General features: G+C 44.5%; 1 long non-coding RNA gene across 2 annotated transcripts; it reads left to right on the forward strand.

Annotated features, from left to right (window-relative positions):
• Positions 1-1414: 1414 nt before the first annotated feature.
• Positions 1415-17152, forward strand: Gm31707. 2 transcript variants are annotated; one of them, XR_877630.1, is made up of 4 exons: positions 1415-1474; positions 9497-9663; positions 11087-11206; positions 17098-17135. It is a non-coding gene; the product is annotated as a predicted gene, 31707 (long non-coding RNA). The 2 variants fall into 2 exon arrangements; XR_386422.1 differs by lacking the exon at positions 11087-11206 and having other exon boundaries at positions 17098-17152.
• The last annotated feature ends 7701 nt before the right edge of the window (positions 17153-24853 follow it).

Genomic DNA, 24853 nt, shown 5'->3' on the forward strand with positions numbered 1-24853 from the left:
CATCCATCTAGCCAACTAACAGAGTAGAAACAGATAGAATGAAAGGGGTGGGGGATATCTCAGTCGGCATAATGCTTGCCTAGCATGTGTCAGTCTCTGGGATCAATCTTCAGTACTATAAAGCAGTATGTGATTGTAATTCTAGCTCTTAGAAACTGAAGCAAGAGAATTTAAACTCCTAAGACATCTGGGGCTCATAGTGAGTTCAAAGCCAGCCTGGGTTATAGGAGACCTTATCTCAAAAACAAACAAATAAAACAAGACAAAAAACAAAATAAACTAACTGTACTAAACATGTATATACCTCTTTTCTTGCCATTATTCTCAAAATTATACACTATAACTATATAGCATTTATATTGCAATAGGCATTATAAGTAACCCAAGAATGCCTTAACGTATACGTAGTATGCACAAAGCCACATGCAGAGATAAGAGACTTGAGGATCACAGATCTTGGTATCCTCAGAGGTCCTGGAACCAATTTCCCAAGATTACAGAAGGATGGTTGTATATCTAGAGCAAATAGATAATATTGGGCAAAGGGAATAAAAGAGCAGTTTTTTTGAATGGTGGTAGCCATAATACCCAGGTTTGGTTTTGTTTGTATGTTTGTACATGAATGTAATGCACTCGTGTGTGTGTGTGTGTGTGTGTGTGTGTGTGTGTGTGTGTGTGTGTGTACACTAGTGTGTATACTCATGCCCACATGCATAGGGGGAGAGAACTTCACTTGTGTGTGTGACTGTGAATGTGGAGGCCAGAGGATGGCCTTGGGCATCATCTTCAGAAATGCTCCTTTGAAGCAGGGTCTCTCATTGGCTTGGAACTGACCAATTAGGTTAGGTGAGTTGAGCAGTGAGCTGCAGGGCTCCATCTGTCTCCATCTGCCCAGTATCTGAACTCCAAGCAAATAGCCTCACGCCTGGCCTTTTTACATGGGTTCTGGGACTCAGACTCAGGTCTGCATGTTTGTGAGGCAAGCAAACACTTTACCAATTGAGTTATCTCACCAGCCTCTTCGTAATGCTGGTTTGTTTTGTTTTGTTTTTGTGACCTCGTCTCTCTGCAAATGGTGACCATGGTAGTTATAGGTAGCCTATAGGTGAGGAGAGCTGTAAGAATGTGTGTGGGAAGGAAAAGATGGGATGATGAGGAAACATGCTGTCTATCCCAGGAAGGACAGCCTGAAAGTCATGGAGGAGAGCTATTTTCAGTTTCCAAGATGTACCAAACACCAGAGGCTCACACTCCACCATCTAAACGGTGCTTGAGGACAGAACAAGAAGCTGGTCTCAGACACTGAGAGTGTGGGCCTGTTAATGACCTCATGCAGCCGTTCATAGACTGCTGCTGTCTGTGACATCACAGAGGTTGCAGAGACAGCCCCGTGTGGTAAGCTCCCAGCACTCAGGAGCCTAAATGTTCATTGAACACATATCATGCCAAACGAGACAGGCTGCTCGCTGCACTGGTAAAGCACTTGCGCACTCGAGTCCAATGCAAAGCATTGCGTGGTACAGACGGTGCCATTTCCTCACAATGGCTCCGTTCTGAATTCACTGTTTAAAAGTTGTTAAAACGGCCTTTCAGACGAGACATTCATTTCTGAGCACGTCTGAGAGTTCTCAGTGGGTTTTGACTATTATTCACCCTCCAGCTCCGCTTATACGTATTTACTCTGTATGTGGTTTCCTGTTCCAGATGCAGGGAGGTTATCTTTACCACTGCAGTACCTTTGTGGAATCCAAGTTTGCTGCAGCCTCAATCTTTCTGGTTCTTGACTTCTGCTGTAAATCCCAAAGTATTCATTAAGACGGAGTCCCTTGCAGCACACGTGTAGCCCTGTCAACAGCTCAGCTGCCGTGGTTGCTAACTGACAGCAGTTACTCAGCCTGGCAAGGATGGGGGTGGGGGTGGGGAAGATAGACCAATTAGGCTCTTGTGAGATCCAAGAGGACACGATGATGCTCACAAAGAGAGCACTTTAGAGACTGCTCTGCGTGTACTCTTTTCGAGGAGCCGTGCGTAACTGTGGACTCTGGAACTCTGCCGACTACACACTTGTGCTCTGCTCTGCTCTGCTCTGGGGTTATTTCTGTACCTTGCCTCTTCGTTTCAAAGGTACCCTCGTGGATTCCCATGGCCTTGGGTGTCTGCATGTGCTGGAATCCACGGGCATGTGTGTACCATTGAATGATTTCTACACTGATTGCTGTTCTCTGGGCAATGCCCTGTTAAAGGGCAAAACAAATTCTCGTCTAGAGCAACAGGGGGTTGAAATATAACATGGAAAATCCCAGGGTAGGTTAGAAACAAGATGCTGCTCCTGAATAAGTCGCATGCTGCTATTTGAATTTATGCCCTGGGGAAAAGTTGAAGAAATCAGAAAACACAGTTCATTATTATTTGTGTTGATTATGCAAACTTTGCCTTTTCTTAAAAAAAATGAATAAGTTGCAAAAGATCGGGGCAGGAATTTGGACTGCGTGTAAGTGGGGATTAGCTAGCAGGGTGTTGATTTATAAACGGCAACAAGCGATTCCTTATGTCTCCACAATGGTTGTGTCTCCTGCACAATAATTCCCAGTGTTCCTTTTTGAAAGCCCTCGGTACTCAGTTAGCCCCGAGGTGTAATGTTTGATAATGTAGCTGCTGCTTCTGTCACCGCATTTTGTACAAACGCATTATATGTGGCCTGGAATAGTAGAGATTTATGTATGGGTATGGAAAACAAGAATCAGCATTGATTAAAAGCCCCAGATAGACCATCCAATACCGCCCAAAGAACATCAGTTATTTTGCATTTTGACGTGGCGATTGATAACTCATAAATGCAAGCAGGAATGACAAATGCGGATGGAAACTGGCTTTGACAAAAACGATAACAGTATCAGTCTCCAGGGGCGGCGGAGGTATAAGCAGGAGCTGTTTAAAATATTTAATCATTTTATGAAGGCTGCAAGATGTTGTTTGACCCTGAAGGAGCGTGAATGTCACATGGATAGAAATGGCCAAGTCTTTGAAGTGAAATAAAAAAAAAATGGTGTTATTATAGATCCTTCTTGACACCCTATCATTTTTGTATAGGATTAAAAATATGTATACAAAGCACCAGATAAAGAGCTTCTGCGGCAGATGTCTGGGTTGACGAGAAAGGAATTTTCACTTCAGGATCCCAACAAATTTTTTTTTCTCCCAAACAGGCAGAATAGAGACAGGAGTTCCTACTGGAAAAGATACCTTCAAATTTTCTTTGTTGTTGCTGATGTTATTTAGGGTGTGTGTATGTGTGTATGTGTGTGTGTGTATGTGTTTGTGTGTGTGTATGTGTGTGTGCACGAGCATGTGTGTGTATATGTATGTATGTGTGTGTACACGTGTGTGTGTGTGTGTGTGTGTGTGTGTGTGCGTGCGTGCGTGCATGAGAGTGTGTGTGAGCAGGTATGTGTTTATGTGTGTAGATGCGCATGTGTGGGCAGGCATCTTCATACATAATCGTGTGTCCCCGAATATTGAGGTCAATGCCATTGCTTAGCAGCTGGATAGTTTTTTGAGAGCATCTGTGTCTGGAGTGGAAGTCACGAAGTAGGCTAGGCTGGCTGGCCAGCAAGCCCCAGGGATTCATCTATCTACCTCCCCTGCACTGAGATTACAAATGCACACCTTCCTGGCTTTTCTACGTGGGTCCTGTTATGAACCTAATTTTGGCTGCTTGTGTGTCAATCACTTTACAGACTGAGGCATTATCTCTCCAGTTCTGATAAATTTGGTTTTTAAATCAGAGGTAAATACCCTTTTGTTTCTGCTTCCCAGGGCCCACTGCTCAAATTGTGTTTTATCCCTCTTTCATGAACAGGGTTTTGTATTCGCAGTATATGTTTGTATACGATGAGTGTATGAAGCTTATGTGGCGATAAATAAGCCGGGATGTGTTTTATACACCAGAGTCCACACTGGCTTAACTTGGTTCTCATCTACTCTATGGTTCTACGTTTACCAGGTCGGCCTAGCCTTTGCTTCTGTGTGTAACCAGGTAGCATCTCTGTGGCATGCGCCCCTCATCTCACTGGGTCTTTCTGTAGCACAGAGGTGAAGCACAAGGCTGTGCACCAAATCCCCCAGTGTCTCTGGGTTTCCCTGCTCCCAGTCTGATTTGTCTGCTGTGACTGTGTGTCAGGAATGGTCGCTCCGAGCATGTTTTCCTCTTTACTAAGTGTGCATGGCTCCTCATAGGGGCTAGTATTTAGCTGTTCTTAAATATTTTTGCCATTAATTTTTGGACTGTTCTAGAGTATTCGTAGTAGCTGCAGTTACCGCTCTTGGCTGAAGGACTGGGTTCCTGGGGTAGAAGCTGCACATGTGCCTACAGATCGTGGGGCAGGAAGGTATCTGTTGGTTCCATGAAACGACGTAACTTAGAGGAGAAAAGGTTTACTCTGGTCATCGTGTCCCGGGAGGCATGACAATAGTCATGGGAAGTGTGGTGGCAGGAAATAAGATGACCACATTCCATCTACATATGTGACACACAGGGTGAACAGAGTGTGAGAACACCAAAGCCCACTTCCACTGACACACTTCCTCCCAGGGAGGCTCTAAATGTCCCAAGACCTTCCCAAACAGTATGGCCACCAACCAAAGAGCAAGTATTCAAATACATGAGTCTATGGGAGACATTTCTCATTTGAAGCCACCACATCCATCAACTTTTATTCCTACTGTGAGGAATATCCCCTCAGAGGATTCTTCTGTTCAGGTGAAGTGGGGATATCTGACTGAGACTTTCTGATGTCACCCCTCCCACATCCCTGCACATCCACCTCACAACCTGTCACAGCTTCACTTATAGACATACACATGCAAACATACATGCTATAAAGGCACACACACTCATCTACTCATAGCTTCTCCCTACCCTCTGCTTCCTTTCCCTTTGATTCTCTGTCTCCTCCACTACAGCCTCCACTGACCCCTGGAGCAGATCCTGCCTCCATCATATACCCTGGGTGTACCAGGCATATCTTGATTTCTGGTATCTGGCCTTCAAAGCTATCTGTCATGAATTCCCTTGTTTCTGCCACAGTCTGTGTGACCTTGTTAACTGCAGTTCTGGGAAACTAGGAAGCTCTGTGAGGATGATGCAAACGCTTATTCCTGAAAGTTCAGAGGCCTTGGATATAATCACATGCGTTCTCATAAGGAAGCCAGAGGGGATTTGATGAGAGAAGGTGGCCATGTGGTAGAAGATCAGGGGGGGAGAAATGACCAGCTGTTGGCTACTTGGAAGATGGAGGCGGTGATCAGAAACTGAGGTATTAGAACAGTACCAAACATTGGCAGTTTCTTCTCTTCTGGAACACTTAAGAGTCAGCCCTGCTCACATTCTGGTTTCCACTCACTGGGGATATCTTCTAGTGTCCATAAATATGGCACAATAAATTTATGTTGCTTTTAGATATTGAGTTGAAATATTTTGTTATAATTAACATAAGGAAACTGGAAAGGAATTTTAATCCAGCAACATGGCTGCTCTGGCAAGGGACATCATGCAAAGACCTTCTAGGTCTGTGTGATCTGACAAGAATGACACACCTTTAATCCCTCTGGTTGGAATACAGACTTACCTTTAGTACACACCTTTAGCCCCAAGAAATGAAGGTAAAGTTGGCTTGAAGAAGGAAGCACTCATGTTTGAAAGTGATGTCTAATTTGGGGGTCAGACAAACTGATAAATCAGGAAAAAAAAAGTTGACAGAATGAGTCAGAGATAAGACACGTCCAACTCTCACAAGAACAGCACAGGAGGGAGAGGACAGGAAGAGTGAGTCAGGGTTGAGTCAGTTGGTACAGAGCAGTTGAGTTCAGCTGAGGTCATTTATGAGTTCCATCCATGCAGTGCAGGTCAGCAGAGGCAGTTGAAGCTAGAGAATAAGAAGGAGCCAGAAGATTAGAACAGATTGCCAGAGTTAGTTTGAGGCCAAGCACAGCAATTCAGTCAGAAGCTGAGAAAAGCCAGTTTGAATCAGTCAGCTTGGAGAACAGCTGAGTTGAGCCAGCCAGTCAGAGTTCAGAAGAACTAGGAAGGGTGAACTTATTCAGCAGTAATCTTCCCAGAGGACAAATACTCAGAGGAAGTTAAAGTTACTTTTATAGAAAATTAACAGAGTCAACACAGGCTAGCTATGAGGAAAGGCTAAGGCAATCATCTCATGTGTTTTTCCTATCTATTCCTGTCGCTCCACTAAGACTCCACACAAAGAAGCATCTTGATGTAGCAGCGCTCACATGTCCCTTTCCCACAACCCCATCCCATCGATGCAGTCTTTAGTAGGGAGGTCACTATGTCACCCTAGTTCAAAACCACAGGTGCTACCAGATGGACAGGAACCCTGAAGCTAGCTGTCATAACCTTTAGTAACCTGAGCTGCCCACTCCCATCGAGCCTCTAGCACTCCCTCAGACAGCCCTTGTTCCAACCACAGGCTTACTACTGCCTCTCCAGAAGTCTTGTTGCTTAGGTCCTTATACTAGCTGGTTTTCTGTGTCAGCTTGACACAAGCTAGAGTTATCACAGAGAAAGGAGCTTCAGTTGAGGAAATGCCTCCATGAGATCCAGCTGTAAGGCATTTTCTCAATTAATGATCAAGGAGGGAGGGCCCATTGTGGGTGGTGCAATCCCTAGGCTGGTAGTCCTAGATTCTATAAGAAAGTATGCTGAGCAAGGCAGAGGAAGCAAGCCAGTAACATCCCTCCATGGCCTCTGCATCAGCTCCTGCTTCCTGACCTGCTTGAGTTCCAGACCTGACTTCCTTTGGTGATGAACAGCAATTTGGAAGTGTAAGCTGAATAAACCCTTTCCTCCCCAACTTGCATCTTGGTCATATTTTGTGTAGGAATAGAAACCCTGACTAAGACAGTCCTGGAACACTTCCTCCCTTCTGCGTGTAAAAACACAACTTAGATTGTAGGGAGAATTTTTGCTTTGTTTTTTTTTTTTTTTTCTACATCCATACTGTGTGCTGAACACAATACCAGCAGGAAATCCACCACCATTGCGCTACATACCCAGTCTTCTTTTTACTTTTTTTTGAGACAGGGTCTCACTAAATTGCCTAGATAGTCCTTGAAATCACTCTGTATCCTAGGGCAAATCTTGAACTTGTTGTCTACCTCCTACTTGGAACTGCTGACTTGTGCCATAAGACTTGGCTTCTGGGATAACTTATCAAGACTTACAGCCTATACCAACACCTTTCACTGACCGACTTCTCATTCTAACTAGTCTCAGTTCAGTATACAATAACTCCTTGTGATGTCATATGGGTTTCTTTTATATTCCCTAGCTAGATTGTGTATTTCTAAATGGTGGTGCACAAGGCTAAAATAGGATCCATATTCTGGTTTCATCTCTATGGCTATGCTAAAAGACCTAAGCAACTTAGTGAAGGAAGGGTTTATATTAGCGCACAATTCCAGGTTGCAGTCCATCCTAGCAAGTGAGTCACACTGGTAGGAACTTGTCTACCAAACGGCTATTCACATCACATGCATAATCAAGAGCAGAGAGAAATGAATGTGCACACACTGATTTGCTTGTTCTTGCTTATGCTCTGCTTGATTTATCAACTCTTGATACAGTTTAAGACACCCCACTGCCTAGAGCAGCCATTCTCAACCTGTGGGTTGAGCCCCTTTAAGGGTCACATATCAGATATCTGCATTACTAGTCGTAACAGTGACATAATTACAGTTATGTAGTAGCAACAAAGTGTTATGATTGCGGGGTCACCACAACATGAGGAACTGGATTGAAGGGTCACAGCGTTAGGAAGGTTGAGAACCACTGGCTTAGGGAAATGGCACCAGTCACATTAAGCTGGGTCCTCCAATATTAATTAGTCAATTTAATCAAGACAGACTCCCACAGACATGCCTACCATCCAACCCAGTGTAGACAATCCTTCATTGAGACTGTCTTCCCAGGAGGTTCTAGGTCATGTCAAACCGACATTTAAAGCTACCCATCCAAGTCTTTATACACGTAAGGATTATAGTTCAGCTGTGAAGATAAAACATCTGAACAGAACAGATTGATCTGATAAGAAGTCTAAGCAACCCTAGAACACGGGACTAGAAGCCAAAGGAATTCAGTTCTGGCTCTGGTTCTGTGCCTGGGGAAGCCCATCTGCCCTGCCAGATTCTTTTCTCATCATCTATAACCTTAGTGAAACACGAGCTGGGTGACCTCTAATATCTCTGCCATCTCCACATCTCATGATTCAGACCTGGCATGAGATGATGCTCCTAATTGGGAGACACCTTTCTCCTGAGCCAACAACTCTGCCAGGGCCTGTGTGAGTCACAGTTCCCCATAAGCACCATGTGGCAGGCTATTACTCATTATGCAAACCTAGGTCGAGTACACTTCAGAACTAGGGAAGCCCTACTTGCCACCAAAGCCTCTGTTGGCACTGAAACCTTGACAGCCATCCCTGACTTCTGTTGCCTTGGCAGGCTGCAGTCAAACAAGGCACTGTCATCCAAGGCCCTGGAACATGGGATGCAGAAAGCCAATCTGGTATGGGCATGTGACGAAGATGTAAACTAAGAGAGAAGCTGGTGAAGCCATGGCTTGTTCTTACCAGCCCCAAACATGGGCCCTGAACTTCACAGTTAGCTCCTGGAAATTTTTGAGTGCAGACATATTGCTCTACCTAATTCCAAGTACAAGGTTATCAATAATGAGTTCCTGAGTCACAGTCGGTCATTTCAGTATCCTCATGACAACGGTGGACATGCTGGTAGGGATAGACAGCAGCCCACAGACACATGAGGAAGGTCACTTGGAAAAGAACCTGGTGTGGCTTCCAAGGAAAAGATGGCATAGCAACAGCAATGGTCCCTGTGAACTACAATCCAGCATTTTCCCCCAAAGCCACTATCTTAGTTTTGTTCCTGTTGCTCTGATTTAAAAAAAAAAAAAAAAAAACAAAACAAAAAACAAAAAAACAAAAACAAAAACAAAAAAACTGACAGAAGCATCTCCAAAGAGAAAGGCTCACTCTTCCAGATTACATCCCACCATTGCAGAGAAGTCAAGATAGCAGGAGCTCAAAGCAGGATGTCTCAGGACATCCACAATCAAGAGCGGACAGCATTACAAAATTAATGTATGCAGCCTAGTGCTCGGCTATCTTTTCTCCACTATTATACAGCCAGGATCCCCTACTCAGAGAATGGTGCCACCCACAGTGGACAATTAACTTCCTACTTCAAATAACATAATCCTCATAGGCCATCCTAATATGGACAGTTCCTCATTTAAAACTCTCTTCCCAAGTAGTTCTCGAGTGGTATCAGGTTGACAAGACTAACATCACAGCTATTAGATGCCTTCTTTCTGGCTAGTGTTCTCCATAGTGGCTGAGAAGTGCAATGCATGAGTTTTCCTATTTACATCTACAGTCAAGAGGGTTTCCTATCTCCACAACAGGTCTGATTCAGAGCTGCTCAGGTGTCTCTGTCACACATGAACCCAGACAAGCTTCCTCAGTTGGGGTGAGCCGACAGGTCCCAAGATCTTCAGTCTGACTCACCATGCAGATGCGAGGGCATTGTCAAGAAACGCTCCGACTCTTCGTGCTAAGTACATCTTATCATGTAAGTACAGTCACTACCTCTCCCTATCGAAGGCATTTGCATGCAAGCCTTTCATCTTAGAGTTACAGTTGTAACTCACCCCAGTACTAGCTGGGAAACACTATTAACAGCTCTATCCTCTAGAAACTTCCTCAAGGATAGAAATTCCCCATAAGCTATGTAGCACCATGGGATAGCCACCAGGCAAAAGTAACTTCAGAGCCCTTTAAACATTGGTGTTACAGCAAGGAGCTGATTTTTGGTTTGACTTGATGCATGTGTATTCAAATCTAAAACTGCAAAGCCATGTGTGGCTAGTGGCCCCACACATGATGGTACAATTTCTCATGCTTCCTTCCTATGTCTCGGTGTCATTAATTTAACTGGCATTGGAGTGGACTCTGAACATTGTTGTGGCACTATTCTAATGACATAAAGAAGAAAGATGGAATAAAAATAAAGGTGCTATGCTGGTCACACCCTTGGTCTTCCCAGCAGGTATCATGGGTACTTTATACATGAATCTCTTTCCATGCCCACGATAAGCAGCAAGAGCCTTTCATAGATGAGGAGACTGAGACTAGGAAAGAGCATACAGTGACTAAGTTCTACAGACAGTAAGTGGTAAAACCAAAGCAGGAATCCCAAGTTAAACGGGATAGATCTCCTGAGAGGAGATAGCACGTGAACCGATTCTTACAAGATTCAGTGCGGGCTGGGGAGTGAGTGTGTAGAAGAGAGATAGAGCGGAGTGAGGGTGAATCGATGTGAAAGAGTGAATGGCATGTGTGAAGATGCACTGCACTGTGGCATCTGACAGGGAACATGGCAGGGTATACCCTAGGGAAGGAGTGACCAAGATGGCAGGAAGAATGCTGGTCTACCAGATGGGATTTTACCTTGAGGGTCATGAGAATGCCAAAGGGCTAGAGGGACAGGATATAAATGTGCAGTAATTACAAGGTCTTAGGTGGTAGAAGAAGAACACAGAGAGGCAGGAGGACATCAGGAAATGGATAGGACTGAAAGGAAACAGGACCCTTAAGGAGTGAGAGGTCTGCAGGGTTTTGGAAGTCCTGCACTTGGACAACAGGCAGACTGGGCGATCCCAGATTCCAGACCCGAGGACTTAAGGCAGAAGCTGCTGTGGAGACTCGGTATTCCCTAGCTAGAGGTGATCTCTGAGCTGCTCAATTAGCGCCATTCCCTATGGGAAGTTTCATTCAACTTCGGTGAATCCCAGTCCTCACTTATGGACTCAGAAATGAAGATGCCCCCAGAGACTCCTTCCAGAACAGGAGTGCCCAGAGTCCCTTCTACCACTCAGGGCATACAATCAGCTTCTAGTGGTGCCTACCAAAAATAACTGTAGGCGTTTTCAGTTTTTTATTTACTTGATTTATTTATTTTGTGTTTTCTTTTTACTTCTTTCTTCATTTTTTAGGCAGGGTGTCACTGTGTATCACAAGCTAGCCTGGAACATACCAGACAGCCCAAGCTGGCCATGAACTCATAAAAATTCTTCTGCCTCAGTCTCCTCATTTCTGTGATCACAGGCATACAGGTAAAAATTTTAATTAATGTATTTTTCTCACTATTGATGTGCTCTAGCATCAATAGTGCTTTAAATTAAGTGGCTATTGACATGTGACTTGATATTTGTAGGGTCCCCAGTGCCCACTTAGTCAGTCCTGAGGACAAAACTAGTTTTGATTCTAACAGAGAACATTTAGTTTGTCTTTTCCCCTATTTTGGCAGTTGTTCTGGGGTTTTGAAATCCTCAGTGATGGAGACCATGGGCACCAGAGCACAGCCATCCTGGAGGTCACTGTTTGTATTATGACACACCCACATTGAAAAAAAGAAAGCCAATCTCACTTCTTGATGAAGCCCTAAGGATTACCACTTCGTTGAGTCTTGGTCTTCAGTGCCCTCATTACTCTTCTGTGAGATGAAGTGGGAACCCTTGCCACAAAAGAAGATGGTGCCCCAGGACCAGTATCTGTGCTACTGTTGGGTCAGGACCAGAGTGAGAGGCTTTTTCATGGAACACCATTTTATTACCTCAAAAGAACAACTGTGGCTATTCACCCGTAGGAATTTGGCAAACGTTTTCCCACAGGAAACAAAGTAAGCCTGTAACTACAGAGAAAATAATTGACAATAACTATTGACAAGGAAAAAACTTCAATCTCTAGAGAAAAATATAGTATTTGTAAAAATAGAGGCTGTGAGGTGGCTCAGTGGCTAAAGACACTTGCCAAGTTAGACTTCTGCCTAAGTTCACTATCCAAAACCCCACGTAAATGTAGGACCAGAGAACTAAATTCACAAAACTGTTTTGTGATCTTCACATGAGCTCCATGGCATATGCCACACACATACAGACACGCCACACACACATGCATACACATGCAAATGCATGCATTCTTCCATGCACACACATGCATGCACACATATATGCACACTCATCACCTGCACACACACAAAATTATAGTAATAAATAATTTTTTAAGAATTTATAACAGACTGAATATCATGACACTGACAGCTTCACAAAACATAAATTTTTTCCTGGTGAGATTGTGTGGCATTAATTATGTGGTATTTTAGTGGTTCCTAATGAAGATGTGCATGGCTCTGTAGACAAATGCTTTTAAAAGAATGCACAATTTTAAACCAGTGGTATATAAGCGTGTGTGTAATGATTCCGCTAACAAGGATGGTAACAACAAGGAGAAGCAACTAAAAACGATTGGGGTGGGATTCTTTCCTTTCCTCACCTACACAGCCTCTGCCATCCTGAGAGTTCTTCATTCTACAACTGGAATATTGAAAAACAGAGCAATAGGCATCCCAAAGAAGGGTGTTTAGTGTCCTGTGGTGAGTGATTTTCATAGTGATCACATTGGGAATAATCTTAACACGAATCATCATTCAAACGTCTCATGGTTCCTCCGGATACTCATCCCACTAGCTGGCTGCTGACAAAAGACAAGGAAGCTGGCCTCATGCAGCCATGGGCCTTGAAAGATGGCCAGCAGGTGGCCTCCACTTCTGGTTCTAGACATTGACGGGGCCAAGCCCAGCATTGAAGGGAGGAGGTTGTGGCACCTGCTGAGTAAGGCCATCGTGGGAGCGTCCATACCCAGCATCAAGCTGATGACAGAGTTGGGAACCTTAAGAACTGACTGCAATCCATCTAGAACCAGAAGGAACAACATTGTTCTTAAGAAGCGACCCAAGGATTTTAACAACCATTTCTGGTGTGGGGGAGGGGTATGAACTTCATAATGGCATGAACCTAAAGTTCTGTGACCAACAAGGAATTCCTGCAATGCCTTCCTCTCCTCTCCCACACTGTGTAGATGATTGTTTCTAGAAATCCACATTAATAAAAGCAATGGTAACTAAGACCAGGAGTCATTTAGAGAGAGTCCAATAGGTTCTGGCCACTCCTGCATGTCTCATAAAGAGGAGATGTTGCATACCAGGGGTCACCAGGGCTGCCCACACCCATCCCTCCCCTTTGAGCAATGTTGTGCTGGCATCAGGCTACCCAATGGAAGAAAGCCTTTGCTTCTAAGAAGCCATTAGGAAAGTGCTCACTGGGCTCCCAGAGCATCGCTGAACTCTTCCCGGAGAAGGACAGCACATTACCAGACCCCTATCTGTTTTCCAAAGAGGTGATTTCAAGACCCGGGTGTACCACCCAGTCATGTAAGTTGATGCTTTTCCACCATCTCTGGCTAGTGTTAACCGCAAAGTAAAGGGCACTGAATATTCTGGAAGATTAAGGAGTTTCCACATGGCCAGAGTTTGGAGTCTTAAATCATTGCTTCTTATGGTGGAGAGGAGGGTGTGCAAGGGGTAGGGGGATGAGAGAGTCAGCACCAAAGATGGATTATCTCATTCCAGCTGTCCTGACTCTGCCCATCAAACCATGCAATTAGCAGCCGTGCAAATGGAGTGCCCTCGACCAAAACAGAACAGAGTCCGCTTTAAAGGATTTGCCGGCAAGGCCTCTTGGGTACAGGTTTGTAGGTCTTTCTGAAGACGATGGTGAAATTGGACTTTTGTGTCCTCCTGCCTCTCCTCCCTACCTGTTCCCCTCCCCCACCCACTGAGGCCCTCTCCACATCCTTCTAACAGAATCGGAGGCAGTGTGTAATTATACAGCAGAAAGAAACTGTCAGAGGATCGCTGAAGTTGCTTAAATTGTGCTGATTTACAGAGATGAGAGACTTTTCCCTAACTCAAAAACAAAACAAAACAAAACCAAACCCTTCTTCTTTTTCCGGAACCGCAAACAATCTCCCCGCAAAGTCAACTCCGCTTCTGAAAGTCATTGCTAGTTTTCTAATCTCCGAGTCATTAGATAACAGATAGAACTCCACACTCTCTGCTTCCAAATGTTTATGGTCTGCAATTCATTCTTAATGAGCTCGCTCCACGTCTTTATTCTTCCTCGCACCCTCCTGCTGGGAAGTGTCTTGCTCTGCCTTGCCTTGCCATAATGATTCCACAATCATTTCAGAGCCATTTCTCCTGCCTTATGTAATTCTGACACCACAGAAGAGCCCAACTCACTGCCTCACAGTTGGAAATGTAACCTTTAATGTATTAATTTCTCTTGCTCAAAACAATTTAACCTCTGTCTTGGTTTTCTGATTGCTAAGTGTTCCAGTCAAATGCCTCTTACGTTTTTTTTGGTCCTGGAGGGCTTGCTCCTACCCAATTCATGTACAACAAACTCTGCCTCGCTGGGATGAACATGCTGGGCTCCCTCACGTGCTAACCATCCATCCATTATCTTTCTCATGATTGCCTGTCTCACTCTCAAACATCTCCCTCCCTCAAAAGATTAATTAAAGGAGTTTCAAGTGCAAGCCAACACTGCATACGGAGAAACAAATGGGATGGACCCAGAAGATGGAGGTGTCCTGGAGTGACCCTCTTATCCCTTCCTCCACTACTGGATCAAATGACTCGATCAGTATCGCTAGGGAGCAAATGTTCCTAAGATGTGTGGAACCCAACAGACTCATCCTTACAAGAATCACAGGCTGTGAGATGGGAAATTAACAATGGTAGCAAGTCTCTCGAAATGTGGCTTTGAATTTGAACACCTGCCTCAGTGCAAAACAGGGCTCACAACATGGAAGAGCTGATGAAGGGTTTCCCTGTAGAGACCTGTGAGCTCAACCTCCCCCCTCCCCCCCCCACCCCCACCCCACACACCCACACACACAATCAGCCCTATCTCAGAACTCAGATTGAACATAAAAAGCAAAGGACTGACTATTCTGGACACAGTTCATAGAGCAGTGGGGCCTTAAGAGGCTGGCCTCCATTCTCTCAGGTCAGAAACACCTGTCTGCAAACCCAGGCTTCTCCTTCTTATAGACCTTATTTCACACTGTGTTCTGTCTTGTAGCAAAGAGCCCATATTTTAAATGGCCTCTACTGTGTGCTGTGGAGTCTTAGGAAATGTGGTATTTCAGAGTAGGAACACATTTTCCATTACCCAGTGGGAAAATGGGCCCACATTATCAACTCCAACTTATACTAGGGTATAGGAAGGGACAATGAGCCATCCTATGGTCCAACTAAGAATCTTCTCCAAGGCAGCCATGCTTAATCGATCTATGCCCACAGGCCTGCGATCTATGCCCACAGGCCTGCTTAATCAATCTATGCACTCTGGATTAATACAAATGGGCTTTAAGGAAAGCGATAAAATGGGTTTAATGAATGTGTGTAAACAGGTGTTATGCGTGTAAATTAGAGATGGGTGTGGCCCAGCTACTGATACATTTATCTCCAAGCAATCCTCACCTGATGAACTTGGCTGCCTCTTCTTTTGTGAGTCAGCGAATAGATAATTTGGTTTTGTTTTTTAAAGAAATGGAAATGCACTACACAAGACGTCTAGATGACCAACCGATGCATTTTTTTAGTTGCTGAGGATTGTATCTGCTCCAGTATGCCTGCATCTTTACCACTTTCATGTTAATCACTTTCTTTCTTGGAAAACCGCCACACCTGAATATCCTTTGCTATAGAGAAATGAGAGCAGCTGACCTGACCTCCCAGTGCAGAGCTGATTGATAGGTGCCAGTCAAAAGCTTCACCAAGTTCTGGGTTCCTTTAGCCACTGTCTGGGTAAAATAAAAGTAAAATCCTTTCAGAAGAAACCCAGTGCCGGGCAGAAGATCAGCGCACCAAAGTAGGAATGCTCATATTTTTGGAGCACAGCAAAAATGCATGAAAGTGCTATATTTTAAATAAGAAGCAGAAGCATTTTTTAAAAAATAGTTTCAAATACTGCTTAAGTGTAAGTTTTCTTTATCCAATGTCACTGAACTACAAATTATTCTTGACAGAAAAAGATAGTGAATTGAATGAATGAAACAAGAATGTATGTATGAATGAATGAATGAAAACTAAACTAACCACTACTTCGAGAAATTTCAAGGGATGAACAGCTGAGAGATGAACATAGAGAGGCCACTGACAACATCCAGGCTGGGAATGTTGTACAAAACAAATGTTCCATTCACCAAGATGTCAGTAACATACAGAGGGAAGCCTACAGATGAAGACTTGAATAGGTGTTGCCACCATGTGTAATGTGTGGGCCTCACTGAGGTGTGGGTTTGAAAGGATGGCAGAAAAGTACACTGGAAACAAACCAAGACAACACAGGCCCCACAGCCTGTGCTTTAAGAAAGCATGGCTAAGGGCTAAGGAGTTGGCTCAGTGTATAAAGCACTTACATAGTAAGCTAGAGAATCAGGACACCCTCCTGTAATCCCAGCCCCAGGAGACACAGACAGGCACCCCGCAGAGCAAGCTGGATAGCTAGACTGGCTGAATCAGTGAGCTCTGTGCTCAGCAAGAAACCCTGCCTCAACAAATGAATCAGTGAGCTCTGTGCTCAGCAAGAAACCCTGCCTCAACAAATTAAGTCAAGAGCAATTGAGGATGGCACTCAGCATCAGACTCTGGTCCCATGTGGACTTGCACACACATGCACTCATTCAGGAACACATATCCATGCAGGGACACCACACCCACACATACACAAAGAACACACACCTGTACAAGCTAGAGCAACGGAAGAAGTGATAAGTGACAGGTGATAGTGACAGGTGTGTGTGGTTTTGGTTTTCTTAAGGGCCCTTCTAGTAAACTCCCCCCCTCCCCCGGCATGAAACTCGGTAAGATCTGGGATTTGTTTCTCAGTTGTCCATCTGGAGAGGGAGGGGACTACAAAGATTTGGCCACAGTTGAAGCTAGGTATCTGATATACACAGTTCCCTACATTTCTTTCTACTCTGTGTTTAGATATTCCATGGCAAGTATTTGTGAACAGTTAAACAAAGGCTCTCTCCCCAGCCCCTCTGTGGCCATCTTGGTCTTCATATGGCAACCCAACCCCTTCCTCACCAGGACGAATGGCCATTGCTGAGAGGATTCGTGGTCCCCCATAATTAAGACTCTCCTGTTCACAGAAGAATCCCAGACATGGTCCAAAGCATCCAAAGGTAAAAAAGCCATTGCAAAGCTGGTTCTTGACACTGCAGAATCAGCATTTCCCAGAAGGGCCTGGAGAAAACCGCCAACCTCCTGCCTGTGGCCTTTGCAATGCATACATTCATTTGAGACATACGAAGGTCTGATCTGACCCTATATTTAAAAAAAGAAGAAATGCCCACATATTGAAGTCACCCACCAAGCCTGACAACACATTACAGCATTAATTTGCTTAATTTTTAAAGATGTCTGTTTTCCTTATTTTATATATACATATATATACACATATCTATGTGTATATATATACACACGTGTGTGTATGTATGTATGTATGTATATATATATATATATATATATATTGCAGAAAATAACCATGATAAGATGGATAAATTAAAACTTGACACAATCTCATCTACCATTTTTTGTTTTTGAAACGCCACCTACTATTTACAAATTTCCCCACACAATAACTCTCCACAATCTAAAAAAAAAAAAAAAAAGCCATGCTTTCTGGAATTGGGTTAAAATGGGTTTGAAAATCTTCGCACCTCGCCTACTTGCAAAGGAATTTTAAGAGGGACTTGGACCGTTTTGTTTTATTTATCTTTTATTTTAGAGTTCTCCTATTTTAAAAGCAAATGAGACGAGCAACCTTGGAGGTTGCATAAGGATGCCGGATGCAGCAGATGCCACGGCAGGTCCTTCTGTAACAGGCCAGCCAGTGCTACCTCCCTGGGTCTGCGAAGGAATCAGAGAAGGAAACATGGGTATTGTCACCCAGCTTGGGAAAGGTGCCTGGCCACTCTGACAGCAGGATGTCAGGTTCCCACTCCCTGGTGTTGTAATAACCGATCCCAGCAGCCACTATAATGTCTGAAGCAATGCGTAAATAATTCCTGAATTATACATCTTTTGTAATCGTCCTAGACTCAGAGCCACGCCCTGAGTGTGCAAAGCCCCATTGGGTATTTCTTGAACGTGTATGTTAGAAACCAAAGCGATGGGCGTTTTGCCAATCAGGAAAACAATTGTGCTTCATTCTAAATGCCTACATACTTGATATTTTTGACTCTTGTCTGTGGTACACTGAAGGAGCATGTATCTCTAGCAATCGGTATATTTCTCTTCCCTTGTAGGCAGCTCCCATCCTGGACCCCAAATTTCATGTTTCTTTTTCAGAACAGAGAAGAATAAGAGACCCTTGATCTTCAACCAAATTAAATGAGGGACTTTTCTAGAATTAATTTCCCAGGTAATCATTTCTTGCCTATGATTGAAGTCTATAAAGGCAATGTCTTTAGTAATGCCGTGTGTGTGTGTATGTATGTGTGTGTGTGTGTGTGTGTGTGTGTGTGTGTATGTGTGTGTGTGTGTGTACATGTGTGTGTGTGCGTGCGTGCATCTGCCAGGCTGCCCTGCTGCTTTCTGTCTGGCAGATCTTGCTTTCCTTCTTTCTAATGTTTAGTCCTTTCAAAAATAGTTTCTTGAGTTATTTGTACTAAGACAGTCATGTCAACAGTGGGTTTAAAAAGCTGGGTCACTGCAGCTAGAGATGCAGTGAAGGAGCTTCTGGGAGGAGCCCTGAGGAAGGTGAACCTGGGTACCTGAGCAGCTCAGGGGAGCAACAGTGTTACCTCTATGAACTGTAAGCCCCACAGATCTCAGCAGATACTTTGTAGTTTGGCCTTTCTACACTGACACAGTTGGCTAGCTGGGTGGTGGTGATTTGTGGAATTGCTGATTGATTGATCGATTGTTTGTTTGTTTGTTTGCTTCAAACTTTATATGTAATCAAGGATAACCTTGAACTCCCAGCTCTTTTCCCTCTACTTCCCGAGTGCTGGAATTACAGCTTTGACGTGCGGTTGGTACTAGGGATCAAACCCAGGGCCTTGTGCCTGGGAAGTAAGCATTCTACCAATAGTGTTCTACCCTTATCCCTGGATCTGCTTACTGACTAAGGAAGGATGCTATGGCCTGGGAAGCTTGCAGCTGCACAAAGTGTAACCTGGGCCTTGAGTCACAGCTCCACAGTCGGGACAAGGAGAAGAGCAGTAAGCAGTTGACCCTGATGGGCTGCAAAGCCATACCCTGGCAGGGACAAAGCCAAAGTACATGCATCACAGCTGCCAAAGGTAAGAGGCTGGTGAGAACCAGGGATAAGCACAGAACCTCTTTGTGTTTCTATAGAGGGTGTGAGGAGCCTCTAACCACAGGCCTTCACCTCGGCCTCTTTACAAAAGTAATATGGCTGAATACCAAACTGAATACCAAACACTTGCAGTCTGGGTGTGGCCACGTGTTAAGGGCAGAGGGCAGAGGACAGACAGGGTGGAAAGCACACTTCTGACCTGCTAGCCACTTTCCTCAGTACAGGACTCAAGGCTCATGGCATAATCTCTGTCTCCTCTTATCCACCATATCCTTTTTCTGCCACTCCCTAGGCAAACAGAGGGACAGGACCACAAGACACCCATGTAAATCTCAGCCTCCCCAGCCTGCTTGCGGGACTCTGCTGCCTCCATGGGGGGAGGCAGGGGGGGGGGGCGGAGTAAGTGCTGAATCTTGCCTGTCTCTCCTGAGGAAGCCTGCCCCTCAACCTGATTCACAAGACTGACTCCACTCTCTGGGGGATACTTGTGGTGACCTGCACTCAAACTGTAGGGGCCTCTGTTTCGTCCCCATCCGAGACCATGTGAACACAAACCTCTCTGTCGCTCTCAAGGGAAATCTTCCCCTCGGAACACATCCTTGATCATCTTTTTGTTCAGCTGAGACGGGATGCACTTTAATGGGAGGGAAGGAGCCAGTTTGTGCCGTTCTTCCTAATTTAGGAAGTTCATGGCGCAAAACCTCCTTTAAAACCGTGTTCGTGCTCACGTGCACTGCTCATTTTGTCTTACTTACAGGGAACGTGTTTCTGTAGCAATGACATGAATTGCTTTACATCTTAATTCGATACAATTCTCCCAGGCAGCCATGTGATACTGGAGCATTGGACCACAGGGTTCAGATATCACCAAATCTGATGAGGGTTTTTCCCTCTAGACACTCACATTGACTATGTCAATGCCGTTCACAAAGCCACCAGACTGGACTGTGGAATCCCAGCCCCTGGGACCACCTCAAGGGCCAGCCCAGGGAAAGGAGCTATAGTGTGTTATTCCCACCTCTAGCCTGGCTCTGCTAACTGTTTAAAAAAAAAAAGGCAAAGGAAGACATAGGTCATGTCACTATTAATGCTTTGAGATGATTCTATCCTTAGGATACTGGGTGAACCAAAACAAATTTAAGGTTGGTTCAGATGCCTCCTGGAGATACCAGCTCAGGGGCTACTAGAACCAGACCTACCCTGGAAGCATCTTCTGGTCTCCCCATTGCTTCAGCACTCAGCAGCTCTGGTGGAAACACAGAAAAAGATGGGCCAGAATAATAGAGCATCATTAGAAATTCTTGCCTCATGTAGCCACGGCTTTAGCATCTAATGATTATTGTTGCAGATGTAGACACCAGTCCCTGGGACTCCTTCTGCATCTGAATTAATCTCTTAAAAGCAATCGTCGGCTCCAGATGAAAAACAATTTCCCAACAGCTGGAGAACGCTTGCAGGAGGCAAGTTTTAAAGAACGGAGCCAGAAAGAAAAAAAAAAGACACACACACAGAGAGAGAGAGAGAGAGAGAGAGAGAGAGAGAGAGAGAGAGAGAAGTAACCACCAGCCGCTGTTGTCTGGAGAAGTCTGACATCTTCAGCTGGCTCATTATTAACTACCACACCTACAGCTACACACCCTGTGAAGCCACAGTTAAACTGGCGAGTTAAGTCAGAAGAGTGTTCCATGTTGTCTGCACAGTTAATCAAAAATTATCCTACCTTTAACTTTATTCAAAGAGAGAGATGTCTTTTTTTTTCTTCCAGTATTGGCATCTTCTTACTGAGTTTTAAGGAGGAAAGATTGGAGCCAGAATATCAAGCAGATGCCTGCGGATACAGCTGGATCTTGGGTATAATAAGCTGTGTGCCAAAAGAGGACCCTGTTCTATTGTGCTGGATGAAACAGGTCAGGGAGCAGCCGGGGATCATGGGTGAGGACCAAGGACACAGACAGGGAATGCTCAAAGTGAGTCTTTTACTTAAATAGTTAACAAATGGATATTGGAACAAGGCTCAACGCAGCAGGCCTATCATCCCAGCCTTGGGAGGTAGAGGCAGGAGGATCCAGAGTTCAAGGTCATCCTTGGATCTATAGTGAGTTCAAAATCAGTCCACTATAAACAAGAGCCTGTCTGGAAAAAAAATAAAAACATAAATAATTTTTGTAAAGAAATTAACTGGAAAAGAAAGGTCTAATACTTAAGAACGCATACTAGGGCTGGATGCCATGGCTCACACTTTTAAACTCAGCAATTGAGAGGCAACGCAGGTGGATCTCTCTGAGTTTGAGGCCAGCCTGGTCTGTAGAGCAAGCACTGAGCCATCCAGGGCTACTTAGTGAGACCCTGTCTCAAAAAACAAAAACAAGCAAACGAATACATTGCTCTTTCTGGGCTCTTCAGGTCAGTTCCCAAGATTCACATCAGGCAACTGATATCCAACTGTACCTCCAACCCAGGGAATCCAACACCCTCTTTCACTTCACAGATGCACATAACACACATAATTAAAAATAAAAATGAATCGTAAGGATTTTTGTTTATTTTGTGAGAATTCAGACCAGTTTTCTAAATTAAATACCTAAGGTTTGGATAAGACCTAATCTGTCTTATTCTGTCACCATAATGTAAATTCAACACAAAGGGTAAGATACCATTAGCACCGATGTGGGGACAGTGGTAGACACTAGCCTTCCTGGCACACAGTCTGTGCCCGACTTCCCTCTGGATGGGGCATCCTGTTTATTCATCACAAATGATAAGAGGTGGAAACTCTTGTGACTCTGTTGCAGAGGGAGAAACTGAGGTCCCTGCTCCAGAAAATGATAGTCCTCAGCCTGGAGCTCTGTCTGCACTGACTATGCTCTGCGGGCAGGGAGAGCACCCAAGCTAACATGGAGCCTTTTTAAGCATGCTGTTTCTTGGCTGAAATGGCAACCATCAAGCAGAAGGCCTACACCAACTGGGCCCTCCCCCAGGGCCAGGAGAGCCTACAGCAGAGGGCAAGTCAGCTAACCACTGCACTTACCTGCAGCTGGCTGGGGTAGGCCTGGAGATTTGATTTGTTTTAGCCCTCCAATGAGAAAGGTGACTTAGGAAGAGGTTAAGAGCCGCGGCACTTGACAACACAACTTTGCAAAAGCTAGAGACAAAAACACAAGGACTACTCCCTACTCAGGAAGATAACAAAAGGTGAGCAGAAAACAGCCCAGATTGGTGCCTATAAAATTGGCACTTCTGGAGGCTGAGGGCAGGAGGATCAACCACAAATTTGAGACAACCTTGAGTTGCATAAAGAGTTTTGGACCAACTTGGACAACAGTATGAAATAGTGTAAGCAAAGGAGAAACATTAATTCTCCTCCTACTGTTAGAGACCCCACCTGAGTTCATCACAGATTGAAAGATCAGTTAATGATTTCAGAAACACATTATAAATAGGAACACCCTAAAGATCAGCACACAGGGTTTGGAGACAGCAATCTACAAGGCAAAGGAAAACTATAGTAAGTAAAATAGTTTGAAATATTTTATTTCACTAACATAACCATTTTTGCTTCTATATCATGCGTGCTTCCTGATGCATCTAGAACTGATTTCAACATTCATGTCTGTTTTGTAAATAACAAACACCTACAGAAGGTGATGTTTAAAGATCTCCTTCTGGCAGGATTGTGCAACCAAAAAAAGTTTGGATGGGAAGACCAGTGCCAGAGACGAGCCCTGTGGGGCTGCTCTCAGGTAACGAGGGCAACACTAATCCTTTGCCAGTGTTTGGCAAAATGTTGGCAAGCCAACAGGGAAGTAGGGAGGCAACAGTGGAGAGAGCTCTGCTCCGTTTTCAACCAACGGCACCGTGACTGCCACAGCTTCACCGCACGCGGCACAAGACACACACATCAGGTGCTGTGACCTTTGGTGGGTGACTGGTGCTCATTCCAATTCACCAGGACAGTTTGTGTCAAGAGAAACACAAACAGCTTCTTTTGTGAGTGAACCCTACTCAGCATGACTTGTGAAAAGAAATGAGTGAGAGGTTGTCCGAAATCACAGAATCTTAACTCAGTGGACGTAAAAACTGAGTTCGTCAAGCAAGTTGTCATAGTTCCAAACAATCACAAGAGGAAGAGGAATTATCCTTTTAATATGAAGAAATAAAAGCTCAAGAAGGTAAAAGATTATCATGTAAGATGGTTACAATGCCCCCATTCTGAAATGAATCTATTTGGATAACGCTCTACCTGAAGAAAGTATGAGATGGCGTCAAGACCTCCAAAACCCCAACGTCCACCCACTCAGCCGGCCACCTTCACCAACGCAGGCCTCCTTCCCACGGAGCACACTCCTGCATGGCAGCTACTTTCCCGTCCCTTTCTTCAAAATAAAGGGCAGAAGCCGGTGGAATTTTCAAGCCATCAACAGAAACGACTTGGCCAGCACAACATGTCTTTAAGTCATGGGCAGGTAGAGGTTTTCATGGTATGGATTTAAAGCTCAGCAGCTTTTACACTCGGTGCTTTATAAATCATTAACATGAGCAAAGTAGGAACCAAAACAGAAATACCCATTTCATAAGTGTGAAGGCAGTTAACCTTTAAACAGATAGGCAATCCAAGACAGCTTAGCAAAATTAATAGAGCTGAAACCGGAAGTCTCCGAGCAGCAGAACTCATCTTGGGAGACACGTTTTTTTGAGATCATCATGAATCAACGTTTTCACCATTATTTCTTGACAGATAAGCAGGACCTTCCGGGCCATGAAGATGGGTATCACATCCAGCAAAGGAGCCAGGCAGAACTCTGGTCCTGTCTGGTACCTAAGGTCAATGGTCCTTCCAGAAGGAGATCTTTCCCCTGATCTTCTCACCAATGGAAGCAATTCCTATGGTAGGATTGTTAACTGGATGCCATGTAGCACCAGGAAGGTGGCAGACAACACTTTACGTTCATGACCCGAGCCCCCAGACACCTTCAGGCACGCCTGCATTCTTGGGAATAGCTTTTCTGTTTCTCATTTGTAAATGTTTGCTTGGTAAATCAAGGTCCTTCGGAGGAGTCATTTCCTCACGAAAATGTGTATTTCTGTTACCAAATCAGTGATTTGGTGGCAATGGGCTAGCCTCCATCAACCGCTGCCTAAGCTGTGAGGGGCTATCTCCCAGAAGACTCCTGCCTTAACTCTCACAGGAGACATGGTGGGCCAGTCTGCAGGAAATCATACACAGAGAAGGGAAGAAAATGAGCAGCCAACGAGGTTCATGTTATCATTTTCGACTCCTCAAGTGTTTGCAGGCGTTTTTTTCTGTTTGTTTGCTTTCATTGTTTTGTTTTGTTTTTTAAGTTGGATTAGAGTCACAGTGTGGTCACAAGCCTTGCAAGAATGTGAATTTGAAAGCAGCCAACCTCAGCCATACCAATCCCAGGGGATACTTCTAATAGCAAGTGAGAAGACTGGCTGATGTGCAAGCATGGCCTTGTACCAGGTCATTTCTTGCCTTAACACCTCAAAGGCCACTACACA

This window comes from Mus musculus, chromosome 18, assembly GCF_000001635.26.
Source record: "Mus musculus strain C57BL/6J chromosome 18, GRCm38.p6 C57BL/6J".
In the NCBI taxonomy this organism is placed as follows: domain Eukaryota; kingdom Metazoa; phylum Chordata; class Mammalia; order Rodentia; family Muridae; genus Mus; species Mus musculus.